This window comes from Physella acuta, unplaced genomic scaffold (assembly GCF_028476545.2).
Source record: "Physella acuta isolate Inbredline_101_S28 unplaced genomic scaffold, ASM2847654v3 ptg000329l, whole genome shotgun sequence".
In the NCBI taxonomy this organism is placed as follows: Eukaryota; Metazoa; Mollusca; class Gastropoda; family Physidae; genus Physella; species Physella acuta.
The window spans coordinates 24,409-36,369 of record NW_026731848.1 but is presented as its reverse complement, the minus strand read 5'-3'; the positions used below and the strand labels follow the sequence as shown (position 1 = coordinate 36,369).

General features: G+C 37.8%; 1 long non-coding RNA gene across 1 annotated transcript; it reads right to left on the bottom strand.

Annotated features, from left to right (window-relative positions):
- Positions 1 to 576: 576 nt before the first annotated feature.
- Positions 577 to 11,731, bottom strand: LOC131940756 (uncharacterized). Its single transcript, XR_009386572.1, has 3 exons — positions 11,494 to 11,731; positions 8,313 to 8,608; positions 577 to 1,567 (listed from the first exon to the last, which is right to left on the bottom strand). It is a non-coding gene; the product is annotated as an uncharacterized LOC131940756 (long non-coding RNA).
- Between the last annotated feature and the right edge of the window lie 230 nt (positions 11,732 to 11,961).

Below are 11,961 nucleotides of genomic sequence, written 5' to 3'. Positions count from 1 at the left end.
CACCTGTTACAAATGCTATGATTCTGATTGTAAAATAAACAACTGGATCTATAGTTATTCTTTATTTGAAATTTGCTTTATTTATATAGTGGAGGCAGGTTCACTCTTAGTCTTATCCACAGTGTTTATAAACTTTATTTATATATTGGAGGCAGGTTCACTCTTAGCCTTATCCACAGTGTTTTTATACCTAATTTACCTGAGGTATTTAAGTACATGTTCATCAAGTACATGTGTACGTGCTGACCATCTTGTTGAAGTTGTGTGAGAAAATGGAGTGGTGTGGCAGAGGCGTAGCGACCCTTTTCGGCGCCCAGGGACTCAAACTTTCGATTAGCACCCCCCACCTTAAACTTTCGATTTGAACCCCCCCCCCTCAAACTTTGATTTGCACCCCCCCCCTCAACCTTTCAATTTTTTTCCAACCCATTTTGTCCCCCTCCCCCCTACGCCTCTGTGGTGTGGTTTGGGACGGGTGGGTTGGGGTTTGGTATACTGCGTGTATTGTGAGGTTTTAGTGTGTAGTGGAGTAGGCTGTGGTGTATTGGGAATGGCGTGGGATAAGTAACTGGGTGTAGATCATGTAAGTAGGCTGTGGTGTATTGGGAATGGCGTGGGATAAGTAACTGGGTGTGGATAATGTAAGTAGGCTGTGGTGTATTGGGAATGGCGTGGGATAAGTAACTGGGTGTGGATCATGTAAGTAGCGCGGCTGAGATGTGGGTTGGGCAATGTACAGTAAAGGGATATAAATCCTGGACAGTGGGTTTTAAATGTGCATTGTAGGGTGTAGTGTTTTTTTGCGGGGTGGGGTGTGCGATGTTGTGGTTTAGGATGTCGGGTGGCGTTCAAGAGAGTGTTGAAGTGTGGGCCGGTGTTGTGCGGGGGTTTGGTTAGGTGTGTAGTTCGTGGTGTCGTACTGTGTAAGGTGGTGTGGATTTTGGTATGGGTGAGGTTTGGAGTGTGGTAAATTGTGTGTATGGTGTGGGATAAGTGACTGGGTGTAGATCGTGGGGTTAGTTTTAGGTTATGCTAATGAAGCTTATTTAAAAACACTACTACAATTCAAAAGGGCAAATAACCATTAAAGTATTTGCGATCTCTGTATCAGCTAACCGAGGGCATGACTTGGTGATAACGGCTGGTTGGTTTTAAATATAATAGCTGACCAGAGAGTAAGAATATTGTCTACGATGAGTTGCAAGATTCTACAACTACGTGCTACAGACTTCCTTAAAAAACTGAAAGAATTATTAAATTCTGTAAATAGCTAGGTTGTATATGAATAATTATTCTTATTCCGCTTAAAAGCTTATGATTATACAGTAATTTTATTTTTATTTCAAACAAAATTCTTGTGAAGCTAGTCAAATAAAAATAAGATACTTTTAATCAGTGTCTTCCTAGTGACCTAAGGTTCTGAAACTAATTTTTAAAAAAATGATGTTTGCATTATTGAATATATATAGAAACAACTGCTTTTTTTCAATGGTCCAGTAGGGTGATAGAGACATTTGCTTTCTTGTACTGGTCCTGTAGACGCTTTGTCAAATAAAGGTGGTACAATCTGGGGGTAAACAAAACATAATACTTCCAAAATTGGGTCTGTGATAGTGAACAGTCAGTTGTTGAAAGCACTAATCTGCGCCCAGACTAGACAACCCGTCCACCAGCTGCGCCCATGTTTCGTGTATCATGTTTCGTGTATCATGTTTCGTGTATCATGTTTCGTGTATCATGTTTCGTGTATCATGTTTCGTGTATCATGTTTCGTGTATCATGTTTCGTGTATCATGTTTCGTGTATCATGTTTCGTGTATCATGTTTCGTGTATCATGTTTCGTGTATCATGTTTCGTGTATCATGTTTCGTGTATCATGTTTCGTGTATCATGTTTCGTGTATCATGTTTCGTGTATCATGTTTCGTGTATCATGTTTCGTGTATCATGTTTCGTGTATCATGTTTCGTGTATCATGTTTCGTGTATCATGTTTCGTGTATCATGTTTCGTGTATCATGTTTCGTGTATCATGTTTCGTGTATCATGTTTCGTGTATCATGTTTCGTGTATCATGTTTCGTGTATCATGTTTCGTGTATCATGTTTCGTGTATCATGTTTCGTGTATCATGTTTCGTGTATCATGTTTCGTGTATCATGTTTCGTGTATCATGTTTCGTGTATCATGTTTCGTGTATCATGTTTCGTGTATCATGTTTCGTGTATCATGTTTCGTGTATCATGTTTCGTGTATCATGTTTCGTGTATCATGTTTCGTGTATCATGTTTCGTGTATCATGTTTCGTGTATCATGTTTCGTGTATCATGTTTCGTGTATCATGTTTCGTGTATCATGTTTCGTGTATCATGTTTCGTGTATCATGTTTCGTGTATCATGTTTCGTGTATCATGTTTCGTGTATCATGTTTCGTGTATCATGTTTCGTGTATCATGTTTCGTGTATCATGTTTCGTGTATCATGTTTCGTGTATCATGTTTCGTGTATCATGTTTCGTGTATCATGTTTCGTGTATCATGTTTCGTGTATCATGTTTCGTGTATCATGTTTCGTGTATCATGTTTCGTGTATCATGTTTCGTGTATCATGTTTCGTGTATCATGTTTCGTGTATCATGTTTCGTGTATCATGTTTCGTGTATCATGTTTCGTGTATCATGTTTCGTGTATCATGTTTCGTGTATCATGTTTCGTGTATCATGTTTCGTGTATCATGTTTCGTGTATCATGTTTCGTGTATCATGTTTCGTGTATCATGTTTCGTGTATCATGTTTCGTGTATCATGTTTCGTGTATCATGTTTCGTGTATCATGTTTCGTGTATCATGTTTCGTGTATCATGTTTCGTGTATCATGTTTCGTGTATCATGTTTCGTGTATCATGTTTCGTGTATCATGTTTCGTGTATCATGTTTCGTGTATCATGTTTCGTGTATCATGTTTCGTGTATCATGTTTCGTGTATCATGTTTCGTGTATCATGTTTCGTGTATCATGTTTCGTGTATCATGTTTCGTGTATCATGTTTCGTGTATCATGTTTCGTGTATCATGTTTCGTGTATCATGTTTCGTGTATCATGTTTCGTGTATCATGTTTCGTGTATCATGTTTCGTGTATCATGTTTCGTGTATCATGTTTCGTGTATCATGTTTCGTGTATCATGTTTCGTGTATCATGTTTCGTGTATCATGTTTCGTGTATCATGTTTCGTGTATCATGTTTCGTGTATCATGTTTCGTGTATCATGTTTCGTGTATCATGTTTCGTGTATCATGTTTCGTGTATCATGTTTCGTGTATCATGTTTCGTGTATCATGTTTCGTGTATCATGTTTCGTGTATCATGTTTCGTGTATCATGTTTCGTGTATCATGTTTCGTGTATCATGTTTCGTGTATCATGTTTCGTGTATCATGTTTCGTGTATCATGTTTCGTGTATCATGTTTCGTGTATCATGTTTCGTGTATCATGTTTCGTGTATCATGTTTCGTGTATCATGTTTCGTGTATCATGTTTCGTGTATCATGTTTCGTGTATCATGTTTCGTGTATCATGTTTCGTGTATCATGTTTCGTGTATCATGTTTCGTGTATCATGTTTCGTGTATCATGTTTCGTGTATCATGTTTCGTGTATCATGTTTCGTGTATCATGTTTCGTGTATCATGTTTCGTGTATCATGTTTCGTGTATCATGTTTCGTGTATCATGTTTCGTGTATCATGTTTCGTGTATCATGTTTCGTGTATCATGTTTCGTGTATCATGTTTCGTGTATCATGTTTCGTGTATCATGTTTCGTGTATCATGTTTCGTGTATCATGTTTCGTGTATCATGTTTCGTGTATCATGTTTCGTGTATCATGTTTCGTGTATCATGTTTCGTGTATCATGTTTCGTGTATCATGTTTCGTGTATCATGTTTCGTGTATCATGTTTCGTGTATCATGTTTCGTGTATCATGTTTCGTGTATCATGTTTCGTGTATCATGTTTCGTGTATCATGTTTCGTGTATCATGTTTCGTGTATCATGTTTCGTGTATCATGTTTCGTGTATCATGTTTCGTGTATCATGTTTCGTGTATCATGTTTCGTGTATCATGTTTCGTGTATCATGTTTCGTGTATCATGTTTCGTGTATCATGTTTCGTGTATCATGTTTCGTGTATCATGTTTCGTGTATCATGTTTCGTGTATCATGTTTCGTGTATCATGTTTCGTGTATCATGTTTCGTGTATCATGTTTCGTGTATCATGTTTCGTGTATCATGTTTCGTGTATCATGTTTCGTGTATCATGTTTCGTGTATCATGTTTCGTGTATCATGTTTCGTGTATCATGTTTCGTGTATCATGTTTCGTGTATCATGTTTCGTGTATCATGTTTCGTGTATCATGTTTCGTGTATCATGTTTCGTGTATCATGTTTCGTGTATCATGTTTCGTGTATCATGTTTCGTGTATCATGTTTCGTGTATCATGTTTCGTGTATCATGTTTCGTGTATCATGTTTCGTGTATCATGTTTCGTGTATCATGTTTCGTGTATCATGTTTCGTGTATCATGTTTCGTGTATCATGTTTCGTGTATCATGTTTCGTGTATCATGTTTCGTGTATCATGTTTCGTGTATCATGTTTCGTGTATCATGTTTCGTGTATCATGTTTCGTGTATCATGTTTCGTGTATCATGTTTCGTGTATCATGTTTCGTGTATCATGTTTCGTGTATCATGTTTCGTGTATCATGTTTCGTGTATCATGTTTCGTGTATCATGTTTCGTGTATCATGTTTCGTGTATCATGTTTCGTGTATCATGTTTCGTGTATCATGTTTCGTGTATCATGTTTCGTGTATCATGTTTCGTGTATCATGTTTCGTGTATCATGTTTCGTGTATCATGTTTCGTGTATCATGTTTCGTGTATCATGTTTCGTGTATCATGTTTCGTGTATCATGTTTCGTGTATCATGTTTCGTGTATCATGTTTCGTGTATCATGTTTCGTGTATCATGTTTCGTGTATCATGTTTCGTGTATCATGTTTCGTGTATCATGTTTCGTGTATCATGTTTCGTGTATCATGTTTCGTGTATCATGTTTCGTGTATCATGTTTCGTGTATCATGTTTCGTGTATCATGTTTCGTGTATCATGTTTCGTGTATCATGTTTCGTGTATCATGTTTCGTGTATCATGTTTCGTGTATCATGTTTCGTGTATCATGTTTCGTGTATCATGTTTCGTGTATCATGTTTCGTGTATCATGTTTCGTGTATCATGTTTCGTGTATCATGTTTCGTGTATCATGTTTCGTGTATCATGTTTCGTGTATCATGTTTCGTGTATCATGTTTCGTGTATCATGTTTCGTGTATCATGTTTCGTGTATCATGTTTCGTGTATCATGTTTCGTGTATCATGTTTCGTGTATCATGTTTCGTGTATCATGTTTCGTGTATCATGTTTCGTGTATCATGTTTCGTGTATCATGTTTCGTGTATCATGTTTCGTGTATCATGTTTCGTGTATCATGTTTCGTGTATCATGTTTCGTGTATCATGTTTCGTGTATCATGTTTCGTGTATCATGTTTCGTGTATCATGTTTCGTGTATCATGTTTCGTGTATCATGTTTCGTGTATCATGTTTCGTGTATCATGTTTCGTGTATCATGTTTCGTGTATCATGTTTCGTGTATCATGTTTCGTGTATCATGTTTCGTGTATCATGTTTCGTGTATCATGTTTCGTGTATCATGTTTCGTGTATCATGTTTCGTGTATCATGTTTCGTGTATCATGTTTCGTGTATCATGTTTCGTGTATCATGTTTCGTGTATCATGTTTCGTGTATCATGTTTCGTGTATCATGTTTCGTGTATCATGTTTCGTGTATCATGTTTCGTGTATCATGTTTCGTGTATCATGTTTCGTGTATCATGTTTCGTGTATCATGTTTCGTGTATCATGTTTCGTGTATCATGTTTCGTGTATCATGTTTCGTGTATCATGTTTCGTGTATCATGTTTCGTGTATCATGTTTCGTGTATCATGTTTCGTGTATCATGTTTCGTGTATCATGTTTCGTGTATCATGTTTCGTGTATCATGTTTCGTGTATCATGTTTCGTGTATCATGTTTCGTGTATCATGTTTCGTGTATCATGTTTCGTGTATCATGTTTCGTGTATCATGTTTCGTGTATCATGTTTCGTGTATCATGTTTCGTGTATCATGTTTCGTGTATCATGTTTCGTGTATCATGTTTCGTGTATCATGTTTCGTGTATCATGTTTCGTGTATCATGTTTCGTGTATCATGTTTCGTGTATCATGTTTCGTGTATCATGTTTCGTGTATCATGTTTCGTGTATCATGTTTCGTGTATCATGTTTCGTGTATCATGTTTCGTGTATCATGTTTCGTGTATCATGTTTCGTGTATCATGTTTCGTGTATCATGTTTCGTGTATCATGTTTCGTGTATCATGTTTCGTGTATCATGTTTCGTGTATCATGTTTCGTGTATCATGTTTCGTGTATCATGTTTCGTGTATCATGTTTCGTGTATCATGTTTCGTGTATCATGTTTCGTGTATCATGTTTCGTGTATCATGTTTCGTGTATCATGTTTCGTGTATCATGTTTCGTGTATCATGTTTCGTGTATCATGTTTCGTGTATCATGTTTCGTGTATCATGTCTCGCGTATCATGTCTCACGTATCATGTCTCACGTATCATGTCTCACGTATCATGTCTCACGTATCATGTCTCACGTATCATGTCTCACGTATCATGTCTCACGTATCATGTCTCACGTATCATGTCTCACGTATCATGTCTCACGTATCATGTCTCACGTATCATGTCTCACGTATCATGTCTCACGTATCATGTCTCACGTATCATGTCTCACGTATCATGTCTCACGTATCATGTCTCACGTATCATGTCTCACGTATCATGTCTCACGTATCATGTCTCACGTATCATGTCTCACGTATCATGTCTCACGTATCATGTCTCACGTATCATGTCTCACGTATCATGTCTCACGTATCATGTCTCACGTATCATGTCTCACGTATCATGTCTCACGTATCATGTCTCACGTATCATGTCTCACGTATCATGTCTCACGTATCATGTCTCACGTATCATGTCTCACGTATCATGTCTCACGTATCATGTCTCACGTATCATGTCTCACGTATCATGTCTCACGTATCATGTCTCACGTATCATGTCTCACGTATCATGTCTCACGTATCATGTCTCACGTATCATGTCTCACGTATCATGTCTCACGTATCATGTCTCACGTATCATGTCTCACGTATCATGTCTCACGTATCATGTCTCACGTATCATGTCTCACGTATCATGTCTCACGTATCATGTCTCACGTATCATGTCTCACGTATCATGTCTCACGTATCATGTCTCACGTATCATGTCTCACGTATCATGTCTCACGTATCATGTCTCACGTATCATGTCTCACGTATCATGTCTCACGTATCATGTCTCACGTATCATGTCTCACGTATCATGTCTCACGTATCATGTCTCACGTATCATGTCTCACGTATCATGTCTCACGTATCATGTCTCACGTATCATGTCTCACGTATCATGTCTCACGTATCATGTCTCACGTATCATGTCTCACGTATCATGTCTCACGTATCATGTCTCACGTATCATGTCTCACGTATCATGTCTCACGTATCATGTCTCACGTATCATGTCTCACGTATCATGTCTCACGTATCATGTCTCACGTATCATGTCTCACGTATCATGTCTCACGTATCATGTCTCACGTATCATGTCTCACGTATCATGTCTCACGTATCATGTCTCACGTATCATGTCTCACGTATCATGTCTCACGTATCATGTCTCACGTATCATGTCTCACGTATCATGTCTCACGTATCATGTCTCACGTATCATGTCTCACGTATCATGTCTCACGTATCATGTCTCACGTATCATGTCTCACGTATCATGTCTCACGTATCATGTCTCACGTATCATGTCTCACGTATCATGTCTCACGTATCATGTCTCACGTATCATGTCTCACGTATCATGTCTCACGTATCATGTCTCACGTATCATGTCTCACGTATCATGTCTCACGTATCATGTCTCACGTATCATGTCTCACGTATCATGTCTCACGTATCATGTCTCACGTATCATGTCTCACGTATCATGTCTCACGTATCATGTCTCACGTATCATGTCACACGTATCCTAAACACACAACCAGACGAACACACATCAAACAGACCTTAAAGTCCTTAAGCCGAGTACTCTTGCAGGAGATCTGCCCATGATGGGTCCACTCGATGGGTCCACTCGATGATGGGTCCACTTGATTATGGGTAGACTATATGAAGGGTCCACTTGAGGATGGGCCCACTCGATGATCGGTCGACTTGATGATGGGTCCACTTGCTGGGTCCACTCGATGATGGGTCCACTCGATTATGGGTGGACTCGATGATGGCGTGTAAAGTAGCTGTCGACAGCATCACATAAATGTTCTCCCCAACTTCCGGTGAAAGTTCCGGTATCCAAATCACCCTGTGATGAAATAAGTAATAACATAATGAAGAATTTTGTAATGTTTGTCATCTTATCAACGATTTAATAAACTTGCTGTTTTGTTATACGGTAATTTATTTTTATCTTACAGTTTATTACTTTATTTCCATCATTCAGAACAAAGAGGAGAATACTTTGTATTGACTTCAGTGTTTTATTATTTACAGCAGACAACTCTGACTATACGTTAACAGACTGAACATTCAAGGGAAGTAACTATGATATGTATAATACAAGGGAGGTAACAATAACTAACAAGATATAATTTAAATCTTACTAAATAATTTTATATTCTATATATATTGTATTATGTCTTTTGTGTCTATGTTCGAATCGTTTAGGAAATGGTCCTGTATAACATAATTTTGAAAAAAAAAGTTTTTCTTTAAAAAGAGGGGGTGGGCGGGGGAAGAGACAACTTTCCTGACGAAAAGTATTAAATCCCATAATATGACTAAATTATCCTAATAATATGAAAGCCAGTGTGCACACCTCTCTCTCTGTCTCTCTCTCTCTCTTTTTCTCTGTCCGCAAAATATTTTCCGAGGCAATGAGATCAGTATCTTCAGCGATATATGGATGTATGGAGACCTTAATGAAACGGGCTTTTGTTGCAAACTATATGTTGGATTATTAAATGTATAACCTAAATTGTATTTAAAGAAGGAAGATGAAAAAGGAATTATCGAATGTAGAAACTTTTTAAATCATGCAACTGGAAAAGTGTTTATGGTTGTGACAAGAACTCTTTAGAGAACATACACATTTAAAAACAATGGCGTCATCGCTTTCAGGATAAAAATAGAATGTCGAAAATGATACACAATACTAATGAAGTCATCTTCAATAATATTTGCTTTCCACATTTTCCAATTATAGAATATGAAGAAAGGAACTATTTCGCTCAAATTAGATTTAAATCTATAGATTCTAGATCGGCCTATCAAGACTTATGCTATAAATGTAGACCTTTATAATTTTCTCGGGCAAAAAAATACGTTTTTGATCGCTTATAGTAGAGTGATCGCTTGCATTTTTGTGATGTATAGCATTTATTTTCTACGTTTTAGTTCAATCAGAAAACGTGGGTTTTTAAAAACTTTTTTAATGATTATTATTTTCTACTTTTTAGTCTTTGTCTGTTTGTTTGCATTAAAATCTTGCTATCGATTTTATCTTTTCACTTTTTTTTGGGTAAACGAAGACAACTCGTAAAAAGACAACTCGTAAAAAGACAACTCGTAAAAAACACGTTGTGTGAATACGTTACTGACTAGAACACATAGATTTGAACCCGTGTCGAGTGGGATAGCAATCGTGTGCCCAACCACTCGACCATATCGTCTCCCCCATACTGGCCACCAGTTGTTACGGTTGTTTGTACACAAATTACAGTTACTGGGTTATGCCCCTTTTCCCCCACGTTTTTACTAGAACGAGCCGACCCGCGGCGTATCATACGCCGCTATTTAGTTGATTTATTTTCTACTTTCAGTAATTCATAATTTGTGAATTCGACAGTACCAATGCTGCCACTGAAAATATTTGCTTTAAAACACTAACTCCCTCCTTTCCCCTAACCCCGACCCTACACCCCCCCCCCGTGAAAGCAGCCTCCTCTTAGTTACCTCCTGTAAGTTTAAAGTCGGTTCAAACTTAATTATCTGCCCCTAATAGCCGTCACTAAACCTGGCTGTACGGTTTGTAAACATTAACGTGACCACAGCTCAGCAGACCATGTGGGGGTGGGGTAGGGTGGTAGTGATAGAGAGAAAGAGAGGGGACTGTAAGGAGGCGCTTGCAGCTTGTTTTCTAACGGCTCGCAGAGGAGAATTATATATATATACGAGCCGGCCCGCGGCATAACATACGCCGCTATTTAGTTGTTTCTAATTTTCAATAATTCATAATTTGTGAATTCGACAGTACCAACGCTGACACTGAAAATATTTCTTTAAAACACTATAAGTAGCTCGTTAAGGACCATAACCCCCCCCCCCTTCCTTCCTTCCCCCCTCCTTCCCCCCCCCCCCCTACGTTTAAAATCGTTGGCTCTGCTTGTAAACATTTAGAGTGAACACAGCTCACTAAAACCATGTAGGGGTGGGGAGGTAGGGAGAGTGTTTGCAGCTTGTTTTCTAACGGCTCGAAGAAGAGAATTATATATATAGATAGATTATATAGCGGTCTAAAATGCTCAATAAAATGTTTCCATGGATCAATTTAGTAATAATAATTGAATATTCTATTGTCATCCAAAACAAAGCTTCCCTGAAAATTTCAGCGCGCTAGCTAACTGGGAAGTGCCAGAAATTTCGATCGCAAGATTTGATTGGAAAGACAGAGACGAAAGCAAGTTAAAGAAAACGTGGGAAAAAAACAACACGAATAACAGCCGGGCTTTTAACGGAATCATTTTTTAAGTCTGTTAATCAGTTTCTGCATTTAATATGGTTTTGCGTTGACTAATAATGTATATAATTTGGTTTTTCTAATAGGTATTGGTAGCCTATGTTATTTTAAATGTTGTCGGATTTTTAGCTATTTAGTTATTTCTTTATTGTGTCACTAATATCGTTCAACGTGTAGTAAAGAACATTGCGTGTTGGCCAATAACTATTTTATAAATTATTTTTCTCAAACAAGAATAACAAAAATGAGGGATATAATGACGGGTACCGATGGCTAGTAGTTTACCATAGGTATTCGAGGCTATGCAAAGTAAATATCTCATGCTACTAACTACTTTATATACTTTGTATATTTCTTTTAGACCTATATGAGTAAGTGAAAAGTAAAAAGTTAAAAATGTTAGCCCTTATCAATTTTAAATATCCTGTACAATGATAGTATACAAAACTTACCTCAACCCTCGTCATCAATGTGATGCTGTTATGTAAATCAGCGTTGTTTCATGGCAGTAATAAAGATAAGTTATCCAGACACATGAAATATGAGCACCTCGTCGTTAATGTGATGCTGTTATGTAGGTCGGTGCTGTTTCAAGGCCATGAGAAAGATAAATTATCCAAACACATGAAACATTTTATTGAAATTCCTAAATTCAAGATGGAGGTCTCAGTCCAAACGATCAGCGCCTGTTCCCAAAGACACATGACTAGATTCTGCACTAACGGATGGCCTACACTGCGCATGTCATCTCACAATATCCTGTCACACAATGAGCACTTGTCAAAACAAACACGGGTACTGGATGACATTCTATTTGCCACTGTGCTACACACATCCATTGGCGGAACTAGAAAAAAGCCCACCCGCAGAATTTTTTTGGGGCCCCTATATATATATATATATATATATATATATATATA